General features: G+C 35.8%; 1 protein-coding gene across 8 annotated transcripts in view; it reads left to right on the top strand.

Annotated features, from left to right (window-relative positions):
* LOC135206179 (adenomatous polyposis coli protein-like) overlaps positions 1-25,382 on the top strand; it is a 626,589-nt gene that overhangs the window by 85,666 nt on the left and 515,541 nt on the right. The window contains exon 1 of one of the 8 annotated variants that reach the window (XM_064237486.1): positions 16,117-16,385. The exons of the other annotated variants lie outside the window; for them this stretch is intronic. The gene's annotated coding sequence lies outside the window, so the exon portion shown is untranslated. Of the gene's footprint in view, positions 1-16,116; positions 16,386-25,382 lie in introns of those variants that run through there. 8 annotated transcript variants of the gene reach the window in all.

Genomic DNA, 25,382 nt, shown 5'->3' with positions numbered 1-25,382 from the left:
TGTCCATACCTAATTGACCGTTTTGTGTTGTATTAATCTCTGGGTAAGTGATTTACCTGTAAATCCGATGTAAGATTGGTCACAGTCCTGGCATGGGATCTCATATACCCCAGAGTCTTTGGGCGATGTCTTTTGTTGGACGTTAATCAGGGATTTGGCTAAGGTATTTGGGTAGGTAAATGCAAAAGGGTTGGATTTCCCAAGGGTGTGAGTTACTCTCTTAATCGTCTCCAGGTGGGGAATTTTTATTTTATTGTTGGGTGTGTCTCTGGTCTTGTCTTTAGGGGGTCGGTAGAAAATAAGAACCCGTGTGTTTTGTGGCATAAGAGTAATTGAAATATTTAGAATGTCACCGTTTGTTCGTTTCAAAACTGGGGAAAAAAGTTATTTAGAATATCGTTTGATCTTTGCTGCTGAGAGAGAGAGAGAGAGAGAGAGAGAGAGAGAGAGAGAGAGAGAGAGAGAGAGAGAGAGAGAGAGAATTAGCCACACTGTAAATTGCAGAGAGTTCCAGCAACATCTTAAGTGTTGGCTCTAAAACTAATTAGAGGGAACGGAAAATTGAAAGATGAAACAAATAAGCGTAGACATCATCATATTGTATTTAATTGTTAATTTTTTTAGAGAAATGTGCAGGCTTTCAGATCCTCTGAATCATTTGAAGTCATGTCATGGAGCTGACAGCTCATTATGCGTCGTGACGGTTTGTGAAAGACGTTAGTGAAGTTTGATGTCAGAGACAGTGTCATTCTGGTTTCCACTCTGAAAGGAAGTCAATGAGCAGAGGATGATTGGCCCACCGTAATTGGGTTTATCAGCTTGAAGCCGTTGAACATGACTTTTATCTGCCATTCTTGATCGATCTTCCTCCCATGCAGTGTATGGTGGGGTGCATGAGCATGTATACCTTATCTTTACATGACGTTTATGTGGAAATCGATGTAGCTTTTGATGTCGCGAAAAATTTGATAGTAATTCAGTTGGACAAATGTACTGCATCAAGTAATGGCCTGTTGCTGGAGATTGTATTATTTCCTATTACTTATGCAGACCATTGCTGAGAGAGGGTTGGAATTCGTTGTGGTATTTAGTAATACTGTATGAATGAAGAAAAACTTCATTGCGTAGGTGTTTTAATACTGCACTCCTGTAAAGAGGGAAGCGAAAAATACCTGCAGCCTCTGCTTGAATAGGTTAGTTTATAGGTCTAGAGAGTTATGCAAGAGACAATTGGCTGGAGGTCGGAGGAGTTTAACTTCAGGTTGGTCACTAATGGTTAGTTGAGCTGAAATATTTGTGAAAGAATTGAATTGTTAATTTCGGGTCTGTTTATAGTTTTGTAAAGGTGGAAAAAAGTGAATTAAATGTCCAAAGAGGGGAAGGTGATTAGACTCATATTGCCTTTTTATTGTTATTTTAGATTAAGCTGACCTTGTGCCAGCACGGGCTATTGCCTTACTAGTAAACCGAAGTGTAGGTACGCATACTTTTATTATGTTGGAATTCAGTAGTCCGCCACACAGAAACTTTTTATTGTTCTAATATAGAATGAAACAATAAACGCTAAAACACTGCAGATGTATTAGTCCATCCATTCTGTAAACCGAAAACTGCCACTTTCTTTACTACGTAGCTTTAAACCTTTTTCCCCATCGCTCTCCGAGTAACTTCCATCCCCCTTTTATGATTCATGTAAAAGTAAGCTTGAAAAAAAATTATATCTTTTTTTTCCCTTTCTTTGATGCCTTTTACCCATCGAGCCGTCTGGCATTTGAAAATGCTTCATTTGATTTGATATGCTGTCGGAGAGAGAGAGAGAGAGAGAGAGAGAGAGAGAGCTTGCGCTTTTATTTCCTTCCGGGAACGGCCATGTGGCACTCCTGCAGTGGCACAAGAGACCCCTCAGCGTACTCCGGCGGTTAGATTTAAAGGTCAGGTAAAGATTTAAAGGGCTGTCAGTGGAAAGCTCTCTTGGCTTTTATATAAGCGTAGCGTTCCCGAAGGGCGGGCGCCCCAGAGCGTATTGTCTTTTTCCTCGCCCTTCTGAATACTTGAACGCTCCTGGGGGGCCTTCCGCTCATATGTGTTCTCGCACAAGCATAAAAGCTATGCTGCCTTTATGCTCTTTTGTATGTTACTCTTCCCCTTCACGAGATCGTGAATATATACGAGATGGCTTGTGCAAAGCATTTTCACTTCAGGTGAGTAACGATAAAAATGGGGCGTGGGCGGCGGCCGGGGTCGGGAGTTGGGGGTAGGATGTAAAGAGATGCCCGTAGGAGGGGGAAGGGTAAGGGTTTATCAGCTTTTGTTGGCTCTGGGGGAGTTTTGAATGCATGGATGTTTTTAACATTAGGACATTATTGCTTTTTGCTGGGTGGACTTTTTCTGCTGTTGGATAGTAACCTTTTGAACTGAATATTAAAGTGGTTGCTTTTCTCCGATTATCCCTATATTTATAACACACACACACACACACACACACACACACACACACACACACACACACATATATATATATATATATATATATATATATATATATATATATATATATATATGTATGTATATATATGTGTGTGTACATTGTATGTGTGTATGAAATGTATGTGAAATACAATTTAATGTAAAAGGTTTCATATATACAATGTAAGTCATATCACATTTCCGTGATTCATATACATATATCGAGCTACAATGTCCTTTAATATCTAATTCGCTCTACCTCGGAATTAATATATTTTCATATATGCTTAACCGAAGGGGAATTTTTTCTCGATAATAGATTTGCCCTGGAGTGGTGTAGTAGGTAACGCTTCACTGACGTTCCTGGGTTTGAAAGGATCCATAGGTTCGCGCCCTGGTCCAGGCAAATCTATTATCGAGAAAAAATTCCCCTTCGGTTAAGCATATATGAAAATATATTAATTCCGAGGTAGAGCGAATTAGATATTAAAGGACATTGTAGCTCGATATATATATACAATGTATGTACACACACACACACACACACACACACACACACACACATATATATATATATATATATATATATATATATATATATATATATGTATATATGTATATATATACATATATATATGATGGATATAATGGATGGGAGATAAAAATGATTGAAAAAAGAAGGTTGGAACGTTGAGATGAACTTACTATGCAGAGTTTGTGACGAAAGAAGAATTGAAAGGGAGAGTAATGTTGGTGTATATAAAAGTGGTAAAATGCAGATATGACAGTACAGATAAGTTGCAAGATTGTAGAAATCTGGAAACGTGGAAAGTAGGGGGGAGGTAAAAAACTTTGATCTGTTTCTTGGGAGGGAATGTAATATTCATGCAAATTTAAACCTGCAAGAGCAAACCACTATTACTTTCATTTGGCACCCAAGGGATATAAAGTGCTTCCGTAAGCCGTGTGTCAGATAGCGCTGTCTTTTGTCATCTTTTAAATTAAGTGAGTTGCACCAACTTTTTTGAGCACGTTCCTTAGCTAATGGGAGCGGAAGCCTTAGGAAATATTAGATTTTTATTGTTAAGAAATGGACTTTGTAGGGTAAGAAATTTACTTTAGTATGCGATGTTGTTCACCATGGATGCTCAATTGTTTTACCAAGTACTGCTCGCCACATGACATTAGTTGACTTTTTCGGCTAATGTCAGTTGCTGTAACTTGGTCGTTAGGGTCATATCTTCTACACTTACATTTTAATGAGGTAATTTTCGGAGGGCTAGCGATGCCTGTTGAAGCCTTGGCGAGTCACTCTTGTGAAGAACTGATTTTCTTTCATTTTTCTGCTGTTGCAATACGTTTTAAGGTAATGAATTTATCTCGTAAGCAAAGGCAAGGATAATTTTATATAACAGAAAAAATACGATATTAAACATGACGATGATGTAAAAAGTTGAATACAAATATTACTATTCCTACATTCAATATGAATATGATCTATCTCCTTTGTTGATTCTTCCTCGACAGTTGAAAAATTGGTGCCCAAAACAATACGCGAAGTTTTCTGCTATTTTGTGAGAGAACAATAGTGGATCTCATTTTTGTGAAAGCCTCGGAGGAAACCAAGTATCCATTTTTCAGTGTTGGAAGATGAGCTGTTTGCGTCTGCTATTAGTCACTGGCGAAACATGAAGGTTCATTCTGAATGCTTTTGACCAGCTGAGTAATTAGGCATAGAGGATATTGTGCTGCCCTTGTGTGAGGAGTCCCGCAAAATTTAGTACACCACCTTGCTTTGGGCAACCAATCAAAACATGTCTGGTCTAACAAACCTTAGTGTTTTTACCGTCATTGGTATGTGATGCTAAACAAATCGAAGTTTGTTGGCTGTTTTCAGAGAAGAAATGGCAGGAGTTGATATAGATAACCTTCGTATGAAATCGCTAACCTTTAGTAATGAATGTAATTATAATTCATGAAGGTAACAACGACGTTAGTCAAAAATAGTAAGTTTTGAGCGTAACTCATTTCCTGTCATATTGTGTAGAGAGAATATTATGTATATTCCTTTGTTATCACGACCTCGGAAATGGCTGCCCACATAAATCCTGAATAATAAGTAAGCGAAATGAAAAAAAAAGAGGTATTGTTTAAAAAATAACTTTTTTCCCACGTTTATTCTTCGTTTACGTTTTTAAGCTTTACGGTATGTTAAGGTATTCTTAGCTTATTGATATTTATTTTAGTTATATACTGTGATGGTACATGTGTTTCTCTAAGCTTTATTGATATTTTATGTCAGTCGTAATTTTAATGGAACTGTGTCTTTCATGGCTGTAGTTGGCCATGTCTGTTGATTGTTTTTTTATATGGTGTTCCTTGTTGAGAATAATACAAGTTATTCACTCTGCCTTTCTCTCTGTTCCATGACCATTGGCACTTTAACGCCAGTTGCTCATATATATATATATATATATATTATATATATATAGATATATATATATATACATATATATATATATATATATATATATATATATATATGTGTGTGTGTGTCTGTGTGTGTAGATTATTTGCATATGTATATAATAGGAGAGAGAGAGAGAGAGAGAGAGAGGCAGAGATAGAGAGAGCAGAGAGAGATGAAGAGCGAAAGATTAGAGAGACGAGAGAGAGAGAGAGAGAGAGAGAGAGAGAGAGAAATAGTTTGGCTGAGGAAATTTAGCTGGTAATATTTTTGTAATTGATGTCTTTGTGTTCCTTGCCATTTTATGTCTTCCTTCTTTTATTGTTCATATTTATAGCGTTTCCATTCTTTCCTGTTTATCTTCTTTTATTGCTTCAAACTTTGGACGCTGTAAATTTTGTTTATTGCCGGATGTGGATTAAAACTGCCAGCCACTTTTTGTTGCTCGAGATTTGATTTCCCGACCATTACATTGTGGAGACTTAAGTTCTCTCTCTCTCTCTCTCTCTCTCTCTCTCTCTCTCTCTCTCTCTCTCTCTCTCTCTCTTCGTCGAAAACTAATTTTCTTTTATCATTGTGTTGCTATTGGCTACCTCCTTTTATCTTTAGAATTCGTTTCTTTAGAATACTCGTTTTGTTTGAAAGTCAAAGAAAGGTAGCTGTGCCTTTAATCATAGATTATCAGAACGGGGGTTGAATAGGAGATGCCCGTGGACTTTGCGATCTCGAGAGTCAGTTTGATTTAAGCTTAACCCCACTCCCTGATCTCTAGTTTTTGTGTGCGCTTGTGATCGTGTGCCAATGGGCGTGCATGTTCTCGTTTCAGTAGAATTTCTTCATATCAATCTCCAGATTATTTATTCTGCCTTTTGGATGGGATCTTTTCTCAACCAAGTACTTAGCAATTGAATGTTTATTTATTAGTAATATATTCATCCCGTTAAAACACAAGGGCGTTACGTATCATGCCACATCTTTAAAACTAACCACAGAATCTGCTTGAAAACAATCTCATTATGTTTCCCACACCCATTTGCAATTATGTGCTAATGGGCTCTAACCCAACCAAAACCTAACTTGGAAAAAGAAAACAGGGCTGGTGCAATACTAGTATATAAATTCGGGAATTTGCATCCAGCCTAGACATTTCCAAGTTCAAACTTGGAGTCATGTTGACATAGATTCGTATGCTGAAAGACTATGCAGATGCACATTTTGTTGGTTATGGTTAGATTTTTCTTTAGATGCTCGGGCTATTTCGGACTCTGCTGTAGGAAGAAGAAAAAATCCTTTCATTCTAGCCTTTTGGAGAATTATCAGTATGTATGATGTTCGAGCCGAAAGTTTAGGTCTGTGCTTAACTGAACTTAAATGCACTTTCACTTGTTGGTTTCTTGCTTATGCTTTAGTATTCCCTAGACTCCGCTCCTCCATCTAACTTTACATGACCATTGTTGTAATAAGGTGACTGCAAACCAAACAATGTAGAAGAATCTCCCACTCAGTTAATCGCAAGTGATGATCGGTATAACCTTCTTTAAATGGCTTATATCATTGTTTCATGAAAAAAAATTTAATTTCAATCAATTTGCAGCCGAAATGATTCAGTCACTGTGATAATTTGGTAAGCTGGATTTAAAAATTGGATAACGGTCACAGTTCGGGGCGGGGGGTGGGGGGGTGTGTGTGTGTGTGGAAGGTTATCTTAGAGAGTTTTAAACTATTCCTGTTAGTTTATTTCTTAATTAAAACTTCACTTTCGGATGTAGTGCTTGAGTGTGGGTATGTAAAGTTCCATTATCGTGTTCATGTGGCCATGAGTAGTTTTTCCGCCTGTAACCTTATAGGAAGGCGTTTGAAGTGACTTGGCCCCAACTCTTCTCACTTCCTTTGTGATGTGACGAGGAATTTTTTGTTGTAGAAGCATCTTGACGTGAGTGCTGCTGTTGATCGTGGGTAAACAGGAGGATGCTGATGGCGTTCGATAATGATAGAGGTGAAAGGGATATGGAAATGTTATGGTAATGCAATTCATTTCATTCCTGACTAGGAATGATTGCTCTGGCTATATTATAACTATTATGGAAGAGCCTGTAATATTACTTTTGAACGCTATGATCTGTTTCATGTTTCTTTTCCCCTTGTTTTTGTGTAAGTATATTTAAAATTTTTTTTTTTTTTTTAGGTATCTTTCGGCAGTCATTTTTTACGTTACCTCCATCTCATTTTCTCTTTCAGTTTTGTTTTTGTTTCTTTTATAAGTGTTCTGTCGTGTGAAAGCCTGATGAGCAAGTTAATGACCTCCTAGTCATGCTTGTATGAGTCACCTTCTTCATGTAACGATTTGTTTCTTACTTTTATATGAGACCGAGGCGGGTATGGTTGCCCAAGGTCAAGCTCGGTCACCGCTGTAAAATTCTGGTGATGAATTTATTTGCACAAGAATCATACGTCTCATGGTTTTTGGAAACAAATTAACCTCGATATCAGATTGTCTTCTTGCCGCTACGTCAATCATGTGAATTAAGTAAATTGCGGCAACATTTTTAATCTGAGTGCGTGTTTATATATATATATATATATATATATATATATATATATATATATATATATATATATATATATATATATATATATATATATATATATATATATATATATAATACACTAATATAAGCTGGCTCCAAACATTAGATACAGCAGTTTAGTCTTACTCTGCTGTGTCAGATCCAGAGAGAGAGAGAGAGAGAGAGAGAGAGAGAGAGAGGAGGAGCAGAGAGAGAGAGAGGAGAGAGAGGGAGAGAGAGAGGGGAGATGAGAGAGAGAGGTTTTGCTTTTGTTCCGAGTAATAATTTAAAAATCAGTGAATACATGTCGAAGAAATCAAATGGTATGTCAGTTTGCCTGTTTATTACCAAGATTAGGAATTGTTGCATTACATTACGTTTTACTAAGTGCAAGGGCTCACTATATATATATATATATATATATTATATATATATATATATATATATATATATATATATATATATGTAATTGTTATGTGTTTCGCCATTGATATTAAAATGCAGCGAATAGGCAGGATAACCTTGTGTAATTACTAAACGGGAACTGATATTCACTGGCTTAAGGTCATTGTGTCAATATTCAGTGCTGAAAATAAATACTTTTGTAAATGAATAGATCTTTACCTTGCAATCACTCGGCTCCCTTCAATTAGCCTTTATTACTTTACTCTCTCTCTCTCTCTCTCTCTCTCTCTCTCTCTCTTCCATTTTAATTGAGTTGTATCCGTTGTGGAAGTAGGTCATCGTTCCGATTAAGAGCTGTGCGCAAAATCAAGCTGTTCATCTTTGTATTTCACAAGTTGATGGATATGTTGCTGTCGGATGCTGTTGCTCCTGGTTTCATTTGCATGTTTTTCGTATTTAAGTTTAAGGTAACATTGTGTGAAGGACTCTAGAGACTGTTTGCACTTTAAGAAAGGTTTTTGGTTTTGTTTTTACTCCATGTAATTTTTTTTTATGCTGTTGCAGCAGTCATATTTTTCTTTATAATTCCTCAGCTCATCTTTCGTATATTTCCACGATAAATATGCTGTTAAAGCATCAAATTCGTGTTACCGGCAACTTTTAGAAATCATGCAAAAGAAACAGCAGATAATAAGGGTCTGTATAGGATAGTGGTTTTTGTGTATGTGAGTGTGTGTTTATGGTTAATAAATTGCCTGGTGTGTCCTGAACAAGGTTTGTCCGGAAACGTGTGTTAGTGGACGTCACCTCTTAATAATAATAATAATAATAATAATAATAATAATAATAATAATCCAGAAAATAAAATTCAGAGAGTTTGGACAGCAAGACGAAAGAAAAGGAAACGAAAAAAATGGAGGTAAAGTAAAACTAAGGAGAATTTGTATCTAAGGTCCAAATGAACGCTGCAAACGCCTCTTTGGTAATGCCTACAGTGCACCACATGAGGCGCACTGGCGGCACCACTAAAATCCCCCCTTTTCAGGTAGATAATGTATTTCAGGTCCAAACATTTCCTTTCCGGCCCAAGACTTTAAATCGAAGTCCATTAGGCCACGCCCCCTTCTCTCGGGGTTGAGTGATTCATGAACAACTAATTTTTATAGTTTCACAATCTTTAGCTGACAGGACGAGAGGTTGAAAAATGGTTAACCTTGGAGTGTGTGAGTTCATTTTTCTATTATCAAAATGGTCGAGTAAATTTATTAGTGGACTTAAAGAGTGATTGCTGAGTTCTTTGAAATTTTATCAAATGAATCAAAGAATAAGACGATTTTTCATCAGTAAAATTGATCGAATTACATTTCTTAGTTGGTAATGGAAAACCATGTTTTTTTGGCTACCAAACCTGTTTTTCTTCCCATTTAATATTCAGTAAGTTCATTTCAGTTTTCCCATACTTGGATTGTGTGTTTGTGTGTGTGTGCGCGCGCGTGTGTGTGTGTGTGCGCGCGCGCGCGAGTTTGAAAACCTTCGTTCACGAATATATATGAGGGTAGAGGTTGTCCGTGGAAATGTGAAAGAAATACTATACAACCAACTTTGAGTGTGAGAGACTTGCGGTTCTTTGTCATTCGAGATTAATTGCCAAAATTTTGAAGATGTTTTGTGATTAAAATTGTTTTTTTTTTTCTTGTTAATACAGATACATGCACGTGTGTGTATTGTGTAAACGGATGTTCTCAGTTTTGCGTGCAAATGATTTTGCGCATCACCACACATTTGTATTAATTTTGCTCCAATATTGTATACATGAGAAGACGAGCTGAACAAATGGCATTACCAGGTGGTATCTTGAGTCGAACTCGGCTCAGCTACCGTCTGGGATCCTTATCTTGTTGAAATATGAGACGGGTTTGCCAACCTCTTCACAAAATGCCACGTTTGTTTTATTGCTATTTATGCGTACTTTACGGCTCTGTAGTTTTATCCATCGTTTTAAATAAGCCTTTATTATTTGCAAGACGGTTAGAGGTATGCTTTTTTTTTATTTATTGTTGATATTGTGGTTTTCCATTGTTTTTGGAAAATTTCATCACCATTTAATTCGATATAGTCTTGCTGCAGGAAATTGTTTTTCTGTTGAAGCCTTTTTTTTTGTAGTAATTAGTGAGGAGGTACTGATTGATGAGGTGTACGTTTGATATAACCGTTTGTAATTATCTTTGGTGATTGGTGTAATTACCTCTCTTAATCATTTGTTATAGAGATTTGTTTCTTGTATATAAATACTATAATGATGTATTAAGAATCTTGAGACATTGTGCTTCCCATGTATTTTCATGACTTAAGTCACACACACACACACACACACGAGGAGGATGAGGAGACTAATAATGGGTCCAGATTGGTGGGAAGAGACGCGTTGCCAATTGAGGAAAAACTGGTCCTTGGAGAACACGTGGTTTGGGGTGTTGGGACTCGGAAGCCACCTGGTACACATGGTTGGTACCAGATGGGATGACTAATTTCTTGTTTGCGGCACAATTCAGCGTTGAATGGCTTTTGTTTCGTATTCAAGAAGGGTGTCCGTGTTAACTATCTGCGATGTAAAGATGGAGGGTGCATCCTATGATGGATTAATCATGAATTGTGTAATCCCCCACTGTGAAAGGGGATGCTGTGATTTTTGTCGTGCCTCCTTTGTATCTGAACATCTAAATGATAGTTTATCGTCTTGGAAACCATCTCTTTTTATTGAAAAAGAAAGAAAGTAGACTGCCGTTCTGGCTCGTGGTCTCTTTAATTCGGTAGCTCATGTTTTATTTTCTTTGGGTAACATTTGTTTCTTTTTTATTATAATTATTTTTGTAGCTTTATTGATTATTTGGGAACTTTTTTTTTTTTTGACGGTGGCCATGACCTGATTTTTCCAATGAAACCTTAATTATGAAATTGTTATATAATAAAAATCAAGATCTAGGTTAAGGGCATACTAGTACTAACCATGTATATTAAAGTTTTCCTTGATTTCAAGATTCAGATACAAATAGTATTATCAGTGATCTTTATCCCAGGAATGTATAAAAATGATATTCCCTTTCCCATATATATATATATATATATATATATATATATATATATATATATAGAGAGAGAGAGAGAGAGAGAGAGAGAGAGAGAGAGAGAGAGAGAGAGAGAGGTTTGTGTAAGTATGTATGTATTCACTCACACCTTGGAAGGGCAGCATAGAAGTAAGTAGTTATATGTAGCAAGTGCAGAGATTTTGCACACACAAACTTGTGATTGACTCAGCGATATATTTGCTTATGTGTGTGTATGTACAAGTGTGTGTATATATATACACTTTATGTGTGCCTGTGCGTGTGTATGGGGTAATTTGTTCACAGAATGTGAACTCTTCTTAGTGTTTGTAAATCCTTGTTCCCTTCAAGCACAATTTCGAACCGGTTTGGGAACGTAGCATACTAGTATGAAAATCATGGTATTGATTTACCACGGAAGAGACGCCTGTCATGCTTAGGAGTCGCTCTTGTGTCAGACTCTCTCTCTCTCTCTCTCTCTCATAAAATAACAGATTCCACTTCAATGTTAGCTTCGGAGACATTTGTGATTTATTAGTTAGTATAACAAGGTCACTAAATCTGTTTCCAGGATTTCTTAGGGCTCTCCTGAAGGATTTAAAAGAGGTGAAAACTGGAACAAGTTCAAGTTAAAGGAAGTGGGACAGTTTATCAAAAAGTGACCAAGGGGAAGGGATGAAAAATAAAAGGGGGAAAGCAGTGCTGCTGAAGTGCAGAAAAGGTGAAGGAAAAACAACTTCTAGTAGCCTCTTCCTTGTAGCTGCAAGGCAAGTGTTATTTGGTAACCCTCGTTTGAGGGTATTGTCAATGAATTAATTTTACAGGACATGGTTTGCGACTTGAATTACTAAATCTTTTCATTAGGTTCTGGGTCTTCTGTCTGGTTAGCTTATTTGTCATTTTTCTGAGCTTGTGCACTTTTGAAGTTATGTGAGATTTACTGTTACTAAAATAAAAAAATAATGATTCTTTAAGATAAATTAAAACCGCTTGTTTTTAGTCTTTTGTCATGAGCGGACGGTGGTTAAAGTGGAGGAAGTTTACAGGATTGTTTATCCAATCGTATTTTGATTATTTTTCTTGAGGTCACAATGCTGTGGATATGAAAAATAGAATCTATGATTTAACCCGACCTGGAAACCTTGAAAAGGTGGCGCATGAGATTTATATAATGGGAGGGGTTCTACAATATCGTCATTGGCAGTTGTATGTGGTTATAGATTTCACTGAAAAATAATGAAAATAAAGTAGGGTTTTCCAAATTTTTAAGAAACTACAAAACACAGTCATAAAGTTGTCAACATTAAATAGTTACAATATGATGCTATAATTTAGTTTGGTAGAGACATTGCCAACTAATACCAGTCAAATGTTGTGATATGGTTATATATCAAATTTACTCTTATTTCAAATGATATTTAGTTGCATTCGGAATGGGAAAGAATTGGAAATCAGACTTGTTCTAAAGTGGAATAAATTGAAATCAGATTTACTAAAAAAAAAAAAAAAAAAAAAAAAAAAAAAAAAAAAAAAAAAAAAAAAAAAAAAAAAAAATAAAAGTCTTGGAAATTTAATATATTTCAGACATGAATTTACTGAATATCAGATCTGTTCTAAACTTGGGGGAATGGAAATCAAGTTTCTCGTAAATTGGGAGATAATAAAACCAGCAAGTTTTCTTATATGGAGATTTCATTAGCATTTGAAAAGCAATTGTATCAGCTTGATAGAATTGAATAAACTACTGCCATAGACAAGTGCGTTTAAAATTTGCATTTAAACCATTGGGGAATAGCAAAATGTGTCCTTCAAACACAAAGGAAATTGAAATGATTTTCTCCGGAATAAAGATGTTATGAATGAATGGGGGAGTGGTAGGACTGTCTGTTCAGGAGATGAAGTAGCCCGTAAAACTAGGTACGCAAACAGTAGAAAATTCACATATTGCCACTTAGAAGATAAGGTTTTTTGGGAGAGGACAGTTTGGTGCCCCGAGTCTTTGGAAGATAAGCTTAACGAACGGACATTGAGTTTTTGTCCATGGTGCGCACTTTTTGTAGAATTTTGTGGGGTTTGCACTTTCATCAACTTGAAATGTAAATATCATTCTTCTTTTTCTTTTCTTCTTCTTCTTCTTCTTCTTCTTCTTCTTCTTCTTAAATTGTTGTTTATTTGCTTATTTATTTCCTTAATTTTATTAACTTATTAAATATTGTCTTTTTTTAATTAATTTTATGTGACATGCTTTTCATTGCGCTATTATAGGCTATAAATTATTTTAAAGTCCATTTGCTCGGAAAAGATTTATGAAATATAAGTATCAGAAGGGTTGAAGAGTGATTCGATATCAACACGCAAAGTTAACACTGTATAGACTGGCAGGCGTCATTGTTTTAAGGTTGAGGTAACCAGGTGTCAGCGCGTATCCTTATTTATTTGTGTTCATTTGTCGTATCATAAGATTTTATATAGTTTTGTTATTTATCCGTTAACGAGGCATGAAGAAGTCTGTCTTTACGCGTCATCATAAGCTTCAAGTTTTCGGTATTGCGTTATTTGAAATATGTATTGAATTAAATTTCTGTAAAGTTATCTGTGATGGCGTTAGATCGATTGTTCCGTCAACTTTCTCTGTAAAAAAATATTTAAACATCCATATGTATAGTAGTTACTCAGTCACGCAGTTGAAATTGTAATTTTAGTAATTATAGAGGACTATAATATATATATATATATATATATATATATAATATTGTATATATTCCTGTATATCTGCTACCTGCGAGTAACTAGAGATTATGTGAGTATATAGATTCCCTACCTGCGCACATGCATATCGAAATATCAGTGACTATGTATTCATTACCGACATTTGAAAAATGTACTTTGAGTTTGTAGTGAATATTGTACTGTTGAAGTTACGAAGATGTATGTTACACATTTTTACGGGATGTGATGATTTACAACAGTAAACGTGTAGTGACGGGGGAAGCGTTTATCATTCTTATGTTAAAGTTCTGGTAGCTGTATTAATTTTCATGGTAAGTATCCCATTAATATTAACATTAGTTTATATTTCACTGTGTCGACACACTTTGACTGTCACCAGCATAAATCATCATCTCCCTTGTCTATGAATAGTGTTCACCATTAGGGTGACACAATAGCCCTTTGTTCTTTTTCTTTTTACATGTCACTTGTTATTCTAGTGATTTGTATTTTATCTGGGTTTTTGTTATTTTTTAAAGTCTGTCTCGTTTCCTTTGTGATGGTGTCAGAGCTTTACTGTTTTGTTGAAGTTGGACCCACGAGTGATGTGTGTGTGATGAAAAGTAAAATTTTTTCGCAGATTTCACTTAGTTGACGATTAAAATTTGCTTTTTGCAAAGTTGTATGTCAACTAGAGGGACAAAATGATTGTAGACCGTCTCCAAAAGCCTGTTTAATGAGTCATGAATATACGAGGCATTTATAAACCTGCTCTAAAACGTCAAAATTCTTTTAAGAGGTTAAATCACTGGTAGGATATAAACATGAGGATTCAAACACATTTTTTTTTTTTTAGGTTATTTTGTAATCCCCCTCAGCAATAATAACACTGGATGGAGGTCGGTTGTCGCCCGTCCCTTTGTGTTAGCGAGACATCTCAAAAAACGGGAGAACAGAATTTGTTGGAACTTTCGCGAGAGATATTCAGTTAGTGACCTTTTCGAGAAGCTTAACTTTTGCGAGAAATTGGCTGACAGTTGCTGTGGTGTCAGATTCATTTACTGTTTTTGAGTAAGGTAACGCCCGTTGGAGAGGGAACCCAATACCATAGACCCAAAAAATAATGGGTCGGGGATGCTTTGGGGCTTAACAGTGATAGAGAGGATAAATCCACACCTTGAGAGAAAGTAGGTTGTAGGACAAGCGGTGCTGAAAGGGTGAGAGCAAAAATTGCGGCTCTTGGAAAGAAATGGATCTTTCTCCTTTGTACTTCCGGTTCTCTTGTATTTTCACCTACGAGTATGGTTTCCTTTTTAGGGAGTATTATACGTCTCCCCTGTTTAGAGGAATTTTGTCTCCTCAGTTCTCGTTTTCTTTGAAGAAATGATAGGTCTTCCTCTCATATGCGTGAGTTTTTTTTTTTTTTTTTTTTTTTTTTTTTTTTTTTTTAAGAAGAAGAAGAAGAAGAAGGGACATTCTCTCTCTCTCTCTCTCTCTCTCTCTCTCTCTCTCTCTCTCTCTTGTACGTTTGGCATTTATGTCTATCTCTTGGATGTTTTTCTTCCTCCCACATAATTCTTGTCTCTTCGTTGATACACCGTGACTCCCCTCTTTTATCTTTTTTTCCAGAGTCATGTCTGTCGTAACCCTTGTTTCTTCGTTGAATGACAACATGACGTTTCTCCCCCGTTTTGCAATTTGGTAATTAAGTCTCCCTCATAATCCTTGTTTCCTTCTTGAATTACGTCACGTCTCCCTCATTTTGCACCTCCGCAGTTTTCCCCTCACCGTTACGTTATTGCATCCTTTAAAAAAAAAGGTTGTTTCCTTTATAGTTTTTGTTTTCCGCTTTGAATTTGTAACTGTCTCCCCCTATTTTTATCAATGATAAATCCTCTCTTACGTTTAATTCTATTTTCGTTTTTTGAAGAATGTTATTTTTTCTCTTCTTGTACTTCGGTATCTTAAACGATTTGTTTCTTCATTAAAAAGTACATCAAAATACCTCCTTTTTGTACTATTGACTGAATTATGGACACGTCACTCTTTTTTTGTATTTGCATCATGTCGTGCATCTGGCTTAATTCCTGTTTCCCTCTTGCAAGTGACGGCGATATGTCTGCCCTTTCGTTTCTTAAATAGACTGCGAGGGATGGATGGCGCCAGACGTTTCCACTCCCAGCCCCTGTGTGGTGCCGTATTGATCATCATCGATTCGTGTACCTGTAGCTGCAAGGTGTATGAAACCGAAGGGAAAAGGCTGGACAGGGGGAAGAGTGACTCATGACTCGTACTCACTCACCCACTCAACTCACAGCAGTCCTGTATTCATTGACCCTCCGTCTGTGTCGTTGTTGAGTGTCGCTGGTGGAGTTGGGTGAGATTATGTCGTTTATTGACATTGCGTTTCCTCTCTCCTGAAAGTTTTAATAACATAACTGGAAATCAGTGCTGCGTTGTATTTTATTGTATTGGTGTATTGTTCGATTTCCTGGGTTGTGTGTTGTGATATTTGTATTCCGGCCGTAGTGGTAATATGAAAAATTTGTTTCACTGAGGAGTTCGTTCGATGTGTAGCCAGTGATTGGATATCTCGTAAGGCACTCCCAAAAAGGATTTAACTACCGTGTACTTCTTGTGCTCGGTGCATTTTTTTTCTAGGATAAGGTAAGTGACCTATAAGGCTTAAGTGTACACGTGCCAACAGATGCAATGCTAACACTTCTGATTTTTTGTCTTTTTGTGAATTTGCCTTCTGCTGGTATCTTATTTAACAGATCTTTAATTGATTTGCCTTTTGCTGGTCGTCAATTTTCTTTTATCTCCTGACTGTCTGCATTTGCTTGGATATAAGAAATAATATACCTTGTCTTCATGAAATTTTGACATAATGCCAGCCTCTCTCTCTCTCTCTCTCTCTCTCTCTCTCTCTCTCTCTCTCTCTCTCTCTCTCTCTCTCTCTCTCTCTCTCTCTCTCTCTCTCTCTCTCTCTCTCTCTCTCTCTCTCTCTCTCTCTCAGTAAAGGTCCTTCGATTTTACCTGATCATTTTTAGTATTGATTTACTTCAAGCAGTATCTCAGAATTTAGCAGTATATGTTTGAATTCTCAAATACAGTGGTTTGTAATGTCCTCTAATACAGCATTTAAAGCTCAGGTGCCCACGTAAATAAAGTCACTGCATAAGTATGTATATAAAAGTCTCTTAAGTTTTTAATTCCTATTTGAGCCAAACATGTCATATTGATTGGTAGATATTGTGGTCGGGTGAATAGCCGGATCATTGCTTGCACGTCACTTCGTTCTGACGTTTTAAGTTCTCTTCATATTTATTTATCATTAATTTCCGCTGAGTATTATAGTTTTTGGAAAGGGTTGATCTATCACAGCTGTTGGTTTTGTTACAACATTGTGTGATTTTGCATCTTGCCTCATTCTTATGGCATACCTTTTGTCTAAGTCTTAATTTTCCATTTTTTCTTATTTACCGATATTTTTATTCGCCTGTTTTTCTATTTCTTAACATAGGAATGCGGAATATGATTTATGAAGCCGAAATCGGCGTTTTTGATAAATGAAACTGGAAATTCTTCAAGGTACTTGAGGCTTCTGGCCTTTTTAACTTTTCATTATAAAAAAGAGAAAAAAATATAAAATAAAAATGTTTAGTCGATAATGATCAAGTTAAAAAAAAAAAAGAAACAAATACTTACTAGACAGTTCGCGTATGTAAGTTTTAGATACAGAAAAAAAGAGAAACGAAAATGCTCCCAAAAATTTAACAATGGCAGTTGAGCTTCAGTCTGTTTGGATGATAGTCGACCGTTGACAGTTTTTTTTTTTTTTTTTTTTTTTATAAATATATGTGATGAGTTGCCATAACGCCTTCATCGAATTAAACTGAAATGTAAAAAGGCAGGTGAATTCGCACTGAATTCTTCCATTAGCCTGAAATCCCCTCAGGGATACTGGTCCAAATCCTATATAGATTCTCCTAAGCCTCTTCGCGTTGGAGGTCTCTCTGAACCCGAGCTAGTAATTAGCTTTGTGGTATCACGTTAGAGATTTATGAGTTTTGCTGATTTGACTTGAAATATGAAACTATATTGCTCTCTCTCTCTCTCTCTCTCTCTCTCTCTCTCTCTCTCTCTCTCTCTCTCTCTCTCTCTCTCTCTCTCTCTCTCTCTCAACTCCTTACTAATAGACATTTATCGGTAGAAATCAGTGGGGTCCGATATTTATTTGATTTTTGACACATACTGGTTTTAAAGGCATATCTTGTGTTACATGTATTGGAAGTTTGGTTTATCCTTTGGCATTTGATGTCGGGTACTGCGCAAGAATAAAAAATATAGAAAAATCAGGATGGCTAAACCACATAACCATCGACCTCCAAAGTAGGACCTTCGCATGGATATCGACTTTATGAGTGGTGTATATTACTTATGTCAGATATAATGTTTATCTCGTATAGTAACCAAGTTATGCTAGAGGGTCAGATACATAGAAAGCAGACGGGTCGGATCGTAAATCGGGGGGCGTAAATAACAAATGTTCTACTCAAGGACACCTACACGCGTGAAAAGAGAAAGAATTTTTTTTTTTTTATGTACTTGATACTGCTGCATTGGCTGCGAGTGAGCCTTATTGTATATATATATATATATATATATATATATATATATATATCTATATATATATGTTATATATAATATATATGGAATATATATATATTGTATGTATATATCTGTTATGTATATCTGTATTATATATATCTGTATATCATTATATATGTATATATGTAATATATATGTATATATAATAGGTAGTATATATATATATATATATATATATATAATATATATATAGATATATATATATAATATTATCATATTATAATATATAATAATATATATATTCGTTTGGCGACCACTTTGAAAATCTGAAAGAACCGATTATATCTAAATATATACCTATATATATATATCTATATATATATGTGTGTGTATATATTATATTATGTATATATATATATATATATATATGTATATATATATATATATATATTTATATATATATATATATATATATATATATATATATATATACGTTGGCGACCACTTTGAAATCTGAAGAACCGATTATATGGCTTTCGTATTCTCCGTTGTCAGATACCAACCTATTTATTCTGTAATTCCTATGCGAAATTATATTTGTAAAATCAAGCAAATTAGACGTGTGTGGATTTTACAGCTTCACGTGTGCTAGGTATACGACTACAGCTAGTCAGCCAAATTGTCTACTCGTACTACATTTTTTCCACCCACCAATCTTTCTATATTTGTGAATTATGAGTACCATTATGGCAGAAGTATATCTTAGTTTTACCAGACCACTGAACTGATTAACAGCTCTTTCCTAGGGCTGGCCCGAAGGATTAGATAGTTTTACGTGGCTAGGAACCAATTGGTCACCTAGCAACGGGACCTACAGCTTATTGTGGGATCCGAACCACGCTATATCGAGAAATGAATTTCTATCACCAGAAATAAATTTCTCTGATTCCGCGTTGGCAGAACCGGGAATCGAACTGAGGACCACCGGATTGGCAACCGAGCGCGAAAACCACTCGTCCAGCGAGGAACTACCATTTTGGCAGAGAACAAACCTATTATTATTATTATTATTATTATTATTATTATTATTATTATTATTATTATTATTATTATTATTATTATTATTATTATTATTATTCAGGGGATGAAACCTATTCATATGGAACAAGAAAGGAGACATAGAATAATAATGTAAGAGACATATATTGATGGTTTTGGGGGAGGAGAGGCTTTATAGGAAAGATAGGAAGAAGCTGATTTGTCAAAGACGATGCGATTATTTTATTTGAGTTCATTTTCTTCTGGTTTGATGGAAGCGAGTAGGAACCATGGAGGATAATTGACGTAATTCACAAACGCAGGTGTTTATTAATTGATTTAATGGAGGAGTGAACGGAAGAGTGACAAGCTGATGAAGTTTCAGTTCAGGTGTAAATAGGAACTTCAGAGTGGTGGTGTTTTTTTCTTTTTTTAACAAAATTGGAATCTTACGTTGCCCAGTTGGAATACGTGCTGTTGTGGGATATGTTTTTGGCCTCTGAGACTCCTGGCCATGAGTTTTTTTCGAATTTTAGCTTTATGGAAGCAAAATTTGTATATAATGTTATTATATATATATATATATATATATATATATATATATATAAATAAATAAATACATATATATATATACTATATATATATATATATATATACTATATATATATCCTATATATATATATATATATATATATATTTATATCACAAATGTAACCAATCTAAGTTAATTCTGCAATCTCTACACTTCTTAGCGTATTCTCATTTTTTCCCTGCTGTTATTTTACAAATCTATTTATTTTACGTCTTCTCACTTTATATGTATGTATGTATGCATACAGACTATGATAGAAGACGTAATATAGATTTGCAAAGTAACAGCTGGAAAATATATGGGATTACGCTAACACGTGCAGAGATTGGAGGATTAATTTCAGTCATGTAATATAAGTCCTTCATTACTTCGCTGCCATTCCATTAAGATTTATGCTCCCAAAAATTAATGATATTGCAGCTCCCTTTTGACAGCATTTACCGCAGAGAGGGGCTGCGCAACAGCAGCGTGTCGTGGGTTCCGTTCCTCTGTGTGGTGTGTGAAAGAGGGAAGAATGGGGATTGTTAGTTCACTAATAGTTCGTAAGATGTTTCAGTGTAAGTGCCTGTCACACCACTTATTAATGTCTGTAGGACGAGATAAAATATATAAACCTTCCACGTAAATAAACGTGGAAGGTTTATATATTTTCTCTCTCCCATGAGGAGAGCGAGACGCTTAGTTTCTGACAGAAAAAGTGGACCATGGCTTATTTGTTCTTTTACATCATACCATCCCTCGAAGAAATTCTTAAGGAAAAGTAGAATTCCACTGTCAAAAATGTTGCAAATATATGCCTGACATTTCTACACATTAGGCCACTCTCAATGTTTTTTAGATGTTCGTCTCGACTTGAGTTGAATAATCGGCGCTAATTCGTGATGGTAATGATCTTAACGATTATATGGTAATGAACAATAAAATAAGATTACGTAAATGAATATTCCTGCATTACTGGCTGGCTTTCATCATGCAGGTGGATAGAAGTTATAATATCATAGAATGATGTCAAACCTTCCGAGTGAGCAATTCATTTCCATCATCGTTCCTGGGGGGGTCGATAGCTTCCGTCGGTATGTAGTAATGTTTGTGGACACTTGAAAGGGAATGTGTATCTTACACACGCCATCTTTTGGACACGCACAGTCTTGTGCGGATGTGCAGTTCAAACCGATTAGTTATGTGTATGGGGATAGAATAGAACCAGTTACCAAGGAGTTATAGATGCAAGCTTTGAAGGGAGGACGGCCGGACAAATGAAGTACAGTAATAAGAAAAATGAAGAGTAGTTACAGAAAACAGGGTAGACCTTACGTGCTGTGAAGGAAGTGCTTCACTAACGCAGCACGTTAGTAGGAATAGCAGCATGGGTTGGGGCAGCAGTAACTGAGCAGTTTAGACCCACCTGTCATGTGGGTATAATTCTGTCTGTTGAAGTTGTGTTATCGACCATCAGTGAAAGGCTTTCATTGTGATTATTGCGCTCGTATTGGTCATTGCATGTGTCATATATATATATTTAATCTTTTGTACTGTACATTTTTCATTTACGTATTATTTTAAGAAATATGGCCATACTGAGCCTAATCTGAAGGAATATTGAAATGTTGAACTGGGCGCCAACTTAGAGTATACTAAATGACGCATGGCAGCAAGGCATTATTAGTGATTTTTCAGCATATGTTGGCTTTAAAGAAAATTACAACTGAATATGAAATAATGATCAAGGATATTACTTGTAGGATCCTGAAATTGGAAAAGTAAAGTTCTCGACATAATCAGTGGGGGGACACAGATATTAGATCCCAGATTAATCAAATACTGCCATTGCGGTCAGAGTGCGACAAGGAAGCATGAAACAAATTTAAGTAATTTATGAAGACTGATTGTGGTGAACCTGAAACTGGGTCACATAACAATCCTGACTGTGGAGATGTACGTAGCTCTTTACATCAGGGGTAAGAATCTGACAGTGCAACGAATGACATCACAGGCGTATTGGGAGCTTGAATGACACGTGTCACTCTATAAAAGAATCGGCAAATAAGGTGAATGACGGGGGGCCTCTTTTTCTTAAGTATGCCACTGATGTTTCCTATGGTCCAAGAAAAGAAGTTACGAGCTGGCTCCCTAGCGCTGGGCCTCATGTCAAAACATCTCATTCTATTCCATTTTTCGTATCTGTAGTTGCTAAAGGTTATAATGGGGGTAGCGGTTTGAGAAGCCTTAAGAGTAACCGAGAGAATTGAGGTAGAAATATAAATACAGTAATGGTAAAATAAAAAAAACAATGATGAGGGAGGAAACAAATAGCACATTTAAAGGGATATTGGTGTGACTGCTGCCTTGTAATACTCATGAAATCCTCGCCAGGTGCGGGAAGAGGGTTGTGGCCAAGAAAGTTAAGCTTACGATATATATATATATATATATATATATATATATATATATATATATATATATAATATATATATATATATATATATTAATATATATATATATATTATATATATATATATATATATATATCATGAACCTCAACATGAAAGCCGTTTTTTATCTCAGTGGGGATGGGTCTTCATAAACAAGCAAGTCAACGTCACTGTCACATTCATGATTTGACCACTGAATGATGGATGAACCCCAGTGCACAAAGCTTCCACGTCATTGACCGCTCTGTGCACCCAAACAGGAGGCTAATTAACAGCACAAAGAAACCAATATATATATAGTATATATATATATATATATATATATATTATATATATATATATATATATATATATAGTGTGTATGTGTTTTAGTTTATAAAAGGTGACAAGGATTGATCAGAGCGCAGTGTAAACGGAGATGTGGAAACTGTTAGAGTGGAAAGGGGATTGAAGGTCAGAGGATGAGATGGGAAGAAGGAGAGCAGGAGGAAAGAGAGTCATGAGGAGATTAAATCATGCAAGAAAAAGGGAAAAAACTGCTGGCGGAGGAGGAACATGACTGAGTGAAAAGTCTGCCAAGAAGGTTTTATGACGTGGGTGTTCACTTATAGGGATTCAGGGGACGAGGGGTTTTCGAAGGGGGTCAGGAAGGAAGGGATAACTTTAAGGCGCCTAAAGAGGTGAGAGATCTGGGCCGTGGGTTTTGGGGTTCCTCGAAAGGGTAAGGCGCCCTGAGAGAGAAAAAGAGAGAGAGAGACGGCTCATGATAATAGGTTGTGGGAGTCCGTAGAGATACGATGAAGTATGGTTAATTTTTTTAAAGGTTTCTCTAAGATTTCAGTTTTTTTTTTATTTCTTCCTATTTTTCTCACTGATATGTAGAATTCTGTAATCCAATTACTACATGGTTACACCTTGCGGTAATTATCATTGTTTCCAATAAGTCCTGCCTATTTATGTGTCTGTATCTATGTGTGTGTGCTTCTCCAGTACACTAGATATACAGGCACAGTAAAGATGGAGAATGATTGTGCTCGCCATCCGAGAGAAAACCACATTCCAAAAAGGATCCTTAGTAACATAACCTCCACAAATCTAACCTAACCTAACCTAGGGCATTAGTTCCTAATTTGACCATGGGTGACTGAGACCCCCACTAACTAAACTTGAATACGCTCGCTGCACATTTTCAGTTGATTTTTCTTGTGCATCAGTAATTTTTCAAATGGTATGAGTAAAACCACTTATTACGGAGTTCACTCTCATGCATATCTACTATAATGGTGTAGTATAAAACAGGTGAAACACAAGACCTTTAGGTGCTTTATTTGCTCAGCGCTATTTTATTTGTCGCTTCTGAGTGTTCCCTTCGGGACTGCATCAGAAAAAGAAATGAAACTCCGAAGCGTTGTTCATCTGAGGCGTATTCCTTTCCTCCATTCCCAGTATATAGCGGGAAAAATTTTAAAGACGTCATCGAGGGCCTTCCTGGAACAAAACAGTTTAGTAGATCATGAGTGTCCTTGTGTCTCTTGCAGGAGATATATAATTATATTCGACTTTTGAATGCTGTTTTGGAAGTTATTCGATGATGGCGTTCTTATTTGAAGGTCTCTCTCTCTCTCTCTCTCTCTCTGTCTCTGTCTGTCTCTGTCTCTGTCTCTCTCTCTCTCTCTCTCTCTCTCTCTCTCTCTCTCTCTCTCTCTCTCTCTCCATATATGTGTACAAATACGTTCATTACACACACACACACACGCAGACATATACATATATATATATATATATATATATATATGTATATATATATATATATATACTATATGTATATATATATATATATATATATATATATATATATATATATATATATATATGTATGTATATATTTATTGGCTTAATCTAAATTCGCTTTCCTTTTAAAGGTAGAATAGTAAAAAAATATACAGCATAGGGAAAGGTATTCCACTGATAAAGCTATATATATATATATATATATATATATATATATATATATATATATATAGTATATTATATATAGCTTTATCAGTGGAATACCTTTCCCTATGCTGTATATTTTTTTACTATTCTACCTTTAAAAGGAAAGCGAATTTAGATTAAGCCAATAAATATATACATAGTCTGTCTAATATTAATTTTGGTAAATAGTAGTACCAGAGCAACAGTGGAGAAAAGGATAAATTTCATCGTGGGTTCGTGTGTTGGAGTAAATTTCTTCTCATAGCATACTCATTTTCCATAATCCCCCCCTTCGTCTATATTAATGATACAATAACTATTAAATTGCTGGCAAAGCTGCTACTAAATAATAGTTACGAGCATAAGTGCTGAAGGATTATGCTTTCTCTGTTACGAGAATCTTTTGGGAGCGCACGCGCGTGCGCGCTCGCGTGTGTGCGTGAACTGAAGATGTTATAATTACCTACGTAAGGGAGGTAAACATTTGGTTAGGTTTGTTTGTTTGTCTGTCAAATTTCCAGTAGGATTGGAAAAGGAAGTAATACCAGTTGATTATCATTGTGTTTATCAGTATCGGTTTTTCCGTTTTATAGTCGCCTTGGCCGAGGTATTTGTCTTTTTTTAGTATAGAGGGTTTTATTTAAAGCAGTAGCTCTGGGAACTTTTGCTTTTTTGAGTTGTTGATGAGGCTTTTAATGTACAGTGATACAAAAATTGAACGTCAAATCTCTCATTGGGAGACGTTATCTTAATGGAACATCATCTTTTATGAATTTAGTTTTCTGCTCTTTTTTACCGTAGAGTTTTGCTCCTCTGTGAATAGGTGTCAAGATATTAAGATTATTTGAGGCACTTGAAACTATATTAAACTTTCATCGATGGAAGAGTCTCACGAAGAAAATGCCATGTGATTACAATGTACCATTGATTTAATTTGGATCTGGATTATATTTGTTCTCCCATTGTAATGCATGGTCAAGTCTATTTTCTTTTCAAAGTTTCTCAGAGGTG

Source organism: Macrobrachium nipponense, chromosome 29 (assembly GCF_015104395.2).
Source record: "Macrobrachium nipponense isolate FS-2020 chromosome 29, ASM1510439v2, whole genome shotgun sequence".
In the NCBI taxonomy this organism is placed as follows: domain Eukaryota; kingdom Metazoa; phylum Arthropoda; class Malacostraca; order Decapoda; family Palaemonidae; genus Macrobrachium; species Macrobrachium nipponense.
This window is presented reverse-complemented; position numbering and strand designations above follow the sequence as displayed.